The sequence below is a fragment of the Elephantulus edwardii genome, unplaced genomic scaffold, assembly GCF_000299155.1.
Source record: "Elephantulus edwardii isolate Elephantulus edwardi_28Jun2011 unplaced genomic scaffold, EleEdw1.0 scaffold00131, whole genome shotgun sequence".
Lineage (NCBI taxonomy): Eukaryota > Metazoa > Chordata > Mammalia > Macroscelidea > Macroscelididae > Elephantulus > Elephantulus edwardii.
Window position 1 is genome coordinate 621095 of NW_006399881.1, and position 9379 is coordinate 630473.

Genomic DNA, 9379 nt, shown 5'->3' on the forward strand with positions numbered 1-9379 from the left:
TATTGGAAAAGTCAGCTGTGGGGGACCTCTCAAGAGTACTGAAGTGCAGCGACGTCAGGCTGAAGACTAAGGTGCGCCTGATTCAGGCTATAGTCTTTGCAATTATGTGCTATGCATTGGAGAGTTGGACAGTGAATAGGGATGATAGAAAGAGAATTGATGCCTTTGAGTTGTGCTGGAGAAGAGTGTTGAATATAACATGGACTGCTAGGAAAACAAACAGGTTTGTCCTGGAGAGGGTGAAACCAGAATGTTCCCTGGAGTCAAGGATTCTGAAGCTTCGTCTGACATACTTTGGGCATGGTGCAAGGAGGGACTGGTCCTTGGAGAGGGACATCATGTTCTGGAGAGTGGAGGGACGGTACAGGAGAGGAAGACCCTCGATGAGATGGATCGATTCTGTGAGTGGAGTGGTGGGAAAGAATGTGTTTGAGACAGCGAGGTTGGCACAGGATAAAATGGCATTTAGGGCTCTTGTACATAGGGTCACTATGAGTCGCAAACGGCTCAATGGCACATAACAACAACAACAACAATAATTAATTTTAATGAACCTTTACAGATACTTTGGATTTCCATTCATTCATTGTTGCACTTTTCTCCCTGCCCACCCCTCCACTCTAGTTCACTCTTTTCTTTGAAAAGTAAAAGAAAAATTCTTTCATTGTTAACAATCCCTCCTCCCAAGTCTACTCCACTATGCAGCCTTCGTTCTGGACTCCTGTCACACCAATAATACCTAATCATATATCCCTTTTAAACAGTTCTCTCCCTGATCTGTTTCAATGCAATGTACATAATTTATCCCATCTTTCTCAGTCTCCACCTAACCTTGATGTCAGTCCTGTTTTGTAGCAGTGGAACTATGAAGTATTTGTCCTTTTGTGACTGAGATATTTCACTCAGCATAATGTCCTCCAGGGTCACCCATTTTGAAGAATATTGCATGATTTCCTTGTTTTTCAGTGCAGCATAGTATTCCATTGTGTGAACATACCACAGCTTCCCTAACCATTCGTGTGTTGATGGGCACTTAGGTTGTTTCTAGCTCTATGCTATTGTGAACACAGCCATGATAAACATGGGTGTGCATATATCTGCTTGGGTGGTGGTTATGGTTTCTTTGGGGTATATATATTCCCAATAGTGGAATTGCTGGGTCAAATGATATTTCTATTTGCAACCTTTTGAGAAAGAGCCATACTGCCTTCCATAGTGGTTGCACCGTTTTACCCTCCCACCAACAGTGCATAAGGGTTCCAGTTTCTCCACAACCTCGCCAGCATTTGATGTTGGCTCTTCTGCTAAATTTTGCTATTCTTACTGGGGTGAGATGATATCTCATAGTTGTTTTTAAGTGGGGCAATGAGAAATGCGGTAGCTATAAAATTCGGATTTTATAGATACCACAGGAAGAATTTCTTCTTAAGAACCAGAACTCACTGTGATTTTTTTTCTCCATTCTCATTCTTTCCCACCTATTATATTAATGATTTTGATGTTTTCTTTTGTCCTTCTCATGTTCTAAATCCAAAACTTCATTGTTGGATATTTGAACACTGTTGAACTTAAACCACAACTGCATTTGAGACTCATGGTAACCCTTCATCGGATTTGTGAGGCTGTAAATCTTAACTCAAGCAGACTGCCTTACCTTTCTGCGCCTGAATGTGAATTCAAGCTGCCAAGATTTTGGTTTTCAGTTCAACACATAACCTACCACTGCTAAAATGTCTTTTTTTTTAAAGTGTGTGTGGGTTTCTTATTTTTATTTTATACTGATTTACTTACAAAGCTAAACTGTCTTTAATCCCCTATTTATCTTATAATGATCCTTGGTCATAGTAGTTAGGCTGCTAACCCAACTTGGTCAGCAGTTCAAATCAATTAGCAGCTCTGCAGGAAAAAGTTGGACAATCTCTGCTCATAAAGATTTACAGCCTCAAAAACCCAATAGAAGATAGCTGTAAATTGGAATTAACTTGATGGCAATGGCTTTACTTACCCAATAATGAGTCCTAGTAGTGTAGTACTTAGACGCTTCTGATGTTGTGAATACTGCTGTAATAAACATGAGTATGCGTACATCTGTTTTTAGCACTGTTCTGGTTTCTCTAGGGTATATTCTTAGCAGTCAGGTAACTGGGTTAAATGGTTTTTCTGTTTTTAACTTTTTTAGAAAGCACAGACCGCCTTCCATAGTGGTTTTTACATTCTCACCGGCCCTGAATAAGAGTTCCAATGTCTCCACATCTTCGCTAGCATTGGTCGTTTGCTATCCTGTTGAATTTTGTTATTGTTTCTGGTGTGAGATGATATCTTCGTCTTGTTTTGATTTGCATCTCTCTGGTAACGCAGGATTTTGAACCTTTATTCCTATGTTTGTTGGGCTTTCTTCTTTGGTGAAGTGTCTATTCATATCTTGTGTCCATTTTGTGATTGAGTTGTTTGCCTTTTTCTTGTTGAGATGCTAGAGTATTCTACACATTTTAGATATGAGTCTCTTATTAGATATGTCATTGCCAAATATTCCCCCCCCCAGTCTGTGGAATTACTTCTTATTCTCTTGGAGAATTTATAAAGAGATAGACAGAAAGAGAGAGAGAGAGAGGCATGGGGATTTAATTTTTAGAAGGCCCCATTTATCTGTTTTTTTCGTCTCTCGTTTGTAAGTTTTCTTTACGCTTGGAAGTCTATCCATGCCATAAATTATGGCTTCTAGTGTTTTTCCTAGTTTTTTTTCTGATGAATTTTATAGTGTTTTGTTTTACTTCTAGGTCCTTGATCCACCTTGAGTTAGATTTTGCGTATGGTGTATGGTGTGGGTCTTCCTCCATTTTCTGTAAATGGTTCTCTATTTTTGCCAGCACCATTTGTTAAAGAGGCTGTCATTTCCCTACTATTTAAAAATATTACAGTGGACATGGGGTAGGTGAGAACAGTAAAAGAACATAGTAATAATGCATAATATACTGGAGTAGGATTAGAGAAGGATTATCTGAAAGGAATGGATAATTAGACATTATATATATGACAACTGGACAATGACTAAGGATGATTGAAGGAGAATTGATGCTTTTCAGCTGTGGTGCTGAAGAAGAATATTGACTATACCATGGACTGCTAAGAGAACAAACAGGTTCATCATGGAGAGGGTGAAACCAGGCTGATCCTTGGAGACAAGATTCTGAAACTTCATCTGACATACTTTGGGCGTGTTGCAAGGAGGGACCAGTCCTTGGAGAAGGACATCATGCTTGGGAGGGTGGAGGGACAGAGCAAGAAAGGAAGACCCTGGATGAGGTGGATTGATTTAGTGACTGGAGTAATGAGGGTAGGTGTGTCAGAGACAATAAGACTGGCACAGGATAGAGCATGGTTTACGGCTGTTGCACATAGGATCACTTATGGGTTGCAGGAGACTGGACAGCACATAACAACAACAATGTATTACAGTCAACAATCTGGAGCAAGACATGCATTAAAAAGTGAACATGGGAAGAGAAAGAGGGAAAAATATGTTATCAATGAATGAATGAAAGCACATCCTTTCTGTAAACTTTTATTAAAATCACAAAAAAAGTATTTCTTCTACTTATAAATTTCTTTACATATTGAAACATTCACTCCTTTTCCTCATTCAACACAAGAGATAATAAATGAGTTACTCTCCTTTCCAAAACCAGAACCTCATCCTTTACCTTTATTTACTCTTCTTACTTCCTCTAGGATCTTGCTCTTCACTTACGCATCTTTACTCTCAGTTGTTTTCACTCTCTCTTTTTTTCATCATGCTAATGCCTCTTGGACCAAGAGACAGTCGTCAGAACAGAGCAAGGAAACACTGAATGGTTCAAAATTGGGAAGGGTGTATGCCAGGGATGTATGCCAGGGATGTGCCCTGTTTCCATACCTTTACAACCTGTATGCAGAACAGATTATCCGAGAGGCTGGGCTCTATGAGGAGAAGTGAGGTGTCAGGATTGGTGGAAGATTCATCAACAATCTGCATTATGCAGATGACACAACCCTGCTTGCTGCTACTGAGGAGGACCTGAGGCGCTTGCTGCAGAAGGTCAAGGACTGCAGCCTCCAATATGGATTGAGGCTAAATGTCAAGAAGACAAAGATACTCACCACTGGGCCAATTGGCAGCATCAGGATGGATGGTGAAGAGATTGAGATTGTTCACAGCTTTAGTTTGCTTGGCTCCACAGTCAACACTCTTGGCACCAGCAGCCAGGAAATTAAAAGACATATTGCCATGGGAAAGTCTGCTGTTAGGGACCTCTCCAAAGTACTAAAGAGCAATGGTGTCTCTTGGGAGACTAAGGTGCATCTGATACAGGCCATGGTCTTTGCTATCAGTTGTTATGCATCAGAGAGTTGGACAGTGACTAAGGAGGCTAGAAGGAGAATTGATGCCTTTGAGCTGTGGTGCTAGAGAAGAGTATTGAGGGTGCCATGGACTGCTAGGAAAACAAACAGATTCATCCTGGAAAGGGTTAAACCGGGAAGCTCTCTGGAGGCAAGGATTCTGAGGCTCCTTCTAACATACTTTGGACATGTAAGGAGGGACAGGTCCTTGGAGAGGGATATAATGCTTCGTAGGGTGGAGGGACAACAAAGGAGGTGAAGGCCCTCTATGAGGTGGATTGATTCAGTGACTGGGGTAATCAGGATGGGTGTATCAGAGACAGTGTGATTGGAACAGGACAGAGCAGAGTTTAGGGCTGTTGTACATAGGGTCGCTATGAGTCGCAAGTGACTCAATGGCACACAACAACAACAACAACCACATACCTTCTAAGTCTGGTAGCCCAAAGTAACCAATCCAGAGAGAGGCATGTCTGAAGAGATTCCTGGTGGTCTGCTTCCCATGAATTATAGCCTTGAAAACTTAGAAGGCTCAGTTGTATTCTGCATGCATGGGCTTGCTATGGGGCAGAATGATGAGAATGCAACTAACAAAAGCAATTCATTATCATCCACCCAGAAAAAAATGTTAATTTAACATTCTTATTCCCTAAAGTTACTGGCCATGTTCTTATTTTAACCACCAAACCACAGCAACAATAACAATTCCTGATAGTAGCTACCAGCATTAGCTACTGGGCTAAATACAAATATTGTTTCAATACAAATTTCAGTCTCATAATCATCTTCTCCTGTGATGTGCGGTGTTATTTACCACATTATACACAATAGGAAACTGTGATTTGGGTTCAGCATTTATTCTGTTTCCTCACAATCCATTCTCTCCTCAGTTCCTTCTGTTCTTAATTCTACCCTCATCCATCCATTCTAATGAAGTATCTCTGTCAATGGTTTCCCAACTTAAAATTCAATACATTTATCTACTATCAATCTTGCCGCATTCTGATGAAGCGTCTTTGTCAACGACTTCCTAATTTTGAATTCAATAGTCTTGCCTATTTATCAATCTCATGGCAGCATTTTACATTGCCTTTTTAAATATATTTGGCTTCAGGTTATCACATTTTTTTTTCTACTGTTACTCTTTATTTGAGTAAATCCCTAGAGAGTTGTTCAGTTAATCCAAAAACAGTGCCTTTCTAGTGGTTCAAATTCACCAGTGCCTCAAAAGGAGAAAGATGGGCGATTTCCTTCCAGGCAATTCATAGCCTCTTAAAACTCATTGAAGCATCAGCTGTAAGTTGGTTCCAACTTGATGGTGATGAGTGTGAGAGTTTTATTTGTTGGTTGGTTTTAGGTTTTGGTGTGGTTTTTTGTGGTGTGTGGTTTTTTTTGTGGGGTTGTTTTTTGTTTTTTGGGGTTTTTTTTACTATTGGAAGCAAGGATTCTGAAGCTTCATCTGACATACTTTGGACATGTTGCAAGGGTGGGGGTGGGAATCAGTCCTTGGAGAGGGATGTCATCCTTGAGAGGGTAGAGGGACAGCACAGGAGACGAAAGCCCTTGGTGAGATTGATTGACTCAGTAACTGGGAACATGGGGGTAGGTGTGTCAGAGACAATAAAATTGGATAGAGCTGTGGTACATAGGGTCACTGTGAGTCACAGGAGACTCGATGGCACATATCAAGAACAACAGGTACTGCTTCCAGTTCAATATTCAGGTTGGCATTTTTTCTTACTTCATCAAATGAATAGCTTTTTGTCACTTTTCCATTCTTGAAGACGGTGTGAAGAAGATCATGACCATATTCTTCAAGATCTCCTTTTCCTTCTTCAAGTGTTACAAAATTCCCTGCTGGTGTCTTATGTAAAGATAATCGACCTTTTTTTGATCTTTTGTTGAGATCAGCAACTGGATCCTTGAAGACATTAATCCCAAGGCCATTGGTTACAACATAACTACATTTGAGGGAACAATTTAAGAGATCCCTTGTTAACTTCTGTAGCAAAGCTCCACCAGAACCAAAGGACACATTTTCAATACTCCACTTTTTTTTGCTTCATGCCTTCAACAATCTCTTGTAAGGTATTAATATCTACTCTACTCCATCTCCTTGAATAACTCTAAGGTAAGGTGGCAGCAATTTGCAGCCTTTTGAGTTCTCTGTAACGGGGAACTTCTTACCTAAAATATCCAAAACCTTTAAAACAGTGTCAAGAGGATTTCCAGAATCAGGTCTGATTATTAATGGTGCCTCTGTACTTCTTGATACTATTAAATGTCTTAGATCTTCAACCCATATTTTCTCACATGCATTATAAATGTCATAGCTATTGCTGACCACCGATACAAGCACTGATGAAAACTGTGTGACTATGTGTTCAAAAGCATCTTTTTCATGGTCTTTCCCCCAGGTTGTTATGGTGCTGTGTTCTGCAGCTGGAACAGAATAACCTGGAACAGGATCTTTTGTTCCATAGTATTTCTTAATTAAAGCAATCCCTCCTACTGTATCTGTTCCTTTGAAGTTAACCAAATGAACAGAGGCCCCTATGCCAGCAGTCTCTTGGGAAGAGACTCCTCTGTACCCAAAATCATGCAATTTATATTCCAGACCATCTAAGTTACCAGAAGTTTCTAATAAATATTTGGCCAGTATTTTCTTCTGCTCTCTTGAATTTGTTGCCACTGTGACTGGATACCAAGACTGAACAAGAATAGTCTCAATCCAATTCGTAAGGCAGTAACATTCTGGGTCTGTGTTTTCCACCGTGAAGAGAACGTTTCCTCTGGGAATGACAGCCCTCTGGAACAGCTTTTACTTCTATTGGAAGATGCCCATCATATCTCTCAAGAATGTAATTCCATCCCTTCTCATTGCAGACATCATCTTGGAAATGCTCTTTGTAGGCTTCTTTGGCTTCCCGGATTTTCTCTTTGGCCACTACTTTACCTTTTAAGTACATATTAAGAATGTACTGCAACCCGTAAAATACTGTTTCCTCGTATTTCACCTTCTTTCCTTTGGAGTTTTCGGTCTTCTTTTCCCTTCATTCAAAGTAAGAATAAACTTTGCTTGTGTTGGGTGGGTACTGTTTATAATGGGTAACCTTGTAGGAGTCGGTGGCCAGAAGGATGTTGAACTCGGCTTCTGCCGCAGCATTCATCTCGGGCTCGAGTGTCGGGGCCGCGCGCCCTGGGCTCCATGGCGCAGCTGCGAGGAAAGAGAAACATTGAGACTTTGTTATTCACTGTTAAATGCTTTCAAGTCAGAACCGACTCATAGCTGATCCTCCATCAAGTTTTCAGAGGCAGCAAATCACACTGCAAGAGATTGCCTATCTTTCTTTTGGGGAGCAGCTAAGGTTTTAGAGGTAATTATTCTCAAGAACTTAACACTTCCTCTTCTCTTCTCACCTTATAATTCCATAGTAATGAATCAATATCACCAAACTCAAGGATTCTTCTATCCAAGTCTCTATCCCAGATCTTTCTCTTTTACCTTTTTAATATTTTATATTGATTTCCTTACAAAATTTGTATACATTGTGTTTCACGCTATTCTTCATTCACATTGTATTTCATACAATCATTCTCATGTTTTATAAAATTAATCACTATTGAACCTTGCCCATCATTACCCTGTCTTTTCAGGTCCCTGATGGATCCTTTTTATGTCCCTCACACCCTCCCTTCTGTGCAACTCTATGGTTTCACCCCTACCCATCCTCACTCACCCCTCTGCTCCCACCACTACTAAGAATATACCTCAAGGAAATTGGAACTGAGACACAAATGGAGATTTGTACACCAATGATCATAACAGCATTATCCACCATCACAAGAACATGGAAACAGCCCAAAAGTTCAGCCACAACTGAATGGATTGAGAAATTGTGGTACATCCACACAATGGAACACTATGCAGCACTCAGGAACAACAATTTAAAAAAAAAATACTATGTAACTTGGGAGAGTCTAGAGAGAATTATACTGAGCGAACTAATACAGTCTCATAAGTGCAAGTACTGCATATGACCATTATTGCAAAAAAAAAAAAAAATAGAAGGATAACTAGTAAAACATGTATGGGGACCCAGATCTCTCTCTTAAGCTTTAACTCTATGTTTTCCATTGTGTACAGGCAAACTTGCATAGATAGACCACAGCTATCACAAACGTGAACTAGTGAAAACAAAACTAAACAAACCACTCTCCTTCTCCTCTCCATAAAAAAAAACATCCTACCTCTCCTCTTTTAGTCTTCCTTAGTTTACATCATGGCTGTGGTGGTGCAGTAGTTAAGCATGTATCTACTAACTGAAATGTTGGTCATTTGAATCCTCAGCAAGTCTGCAGAATAAAGATGTAGTTAATTTGCTTCTGTATACATTATTGACTTGGAAACCCTATCAGGCAATTAAACTTTGTCCCATAGGTCCATTATGAGTTGGAATTAGCTGTAGCAATGGATTTCGTTGGCTTAGTTTGCCCTGTCATCAGCCCTTTCTCCCCTGCTTTTAAAATACTCTGGCATTTAAAATATTGGTGCTTGTCATTAAATGTATATGAAATGGGTTGGGGCATGTACTTTTCACAAATGTATTCCTTGAGTTTGATAGTAGATTGAGTTCTCATTAGGTATGTGTTGGTTATCTGAATGAAGGAGTCTGTTTATCTATCTATTTAGAGAGATGAATGGTGATTGCTGAACCTGGTCCAGTGAACTGAATAAATGCATATTCCCTCTCTTTCATTCCCAGTAACACCAAGCTAAGAATTCTAGGTTATATTGCCTCTTTCTTGGGCTGATGGGTCAAATTACTATATTGCCTCTCCAGCTCTTGGTCTTTTCTCCAAATCTTACGACTCTGATTATTTTTGCCACTTTCTTTAAAATCCTTCAGTGGATTGACATTCCCATTTAAGGCTTGACATTTTCATTTAAGCAATTTATGTCCAACCCACCTTTTCATGTCCTAGCTCCTAGTTCTCAAAT

General features: G+C 39.9%; 1 pseudogene; it reads right to left on the minus strand.

Annotated features, from left to right (window-relative positions):
- Positions 1-2983: 2983 nt before the first annotated feature.
- On the minus strand, positions 2984-7547 carry LOC102853083 (annotated as a pseudogene).
- Positions 7548-9379: the final 1832 nt, after the last annotated feature.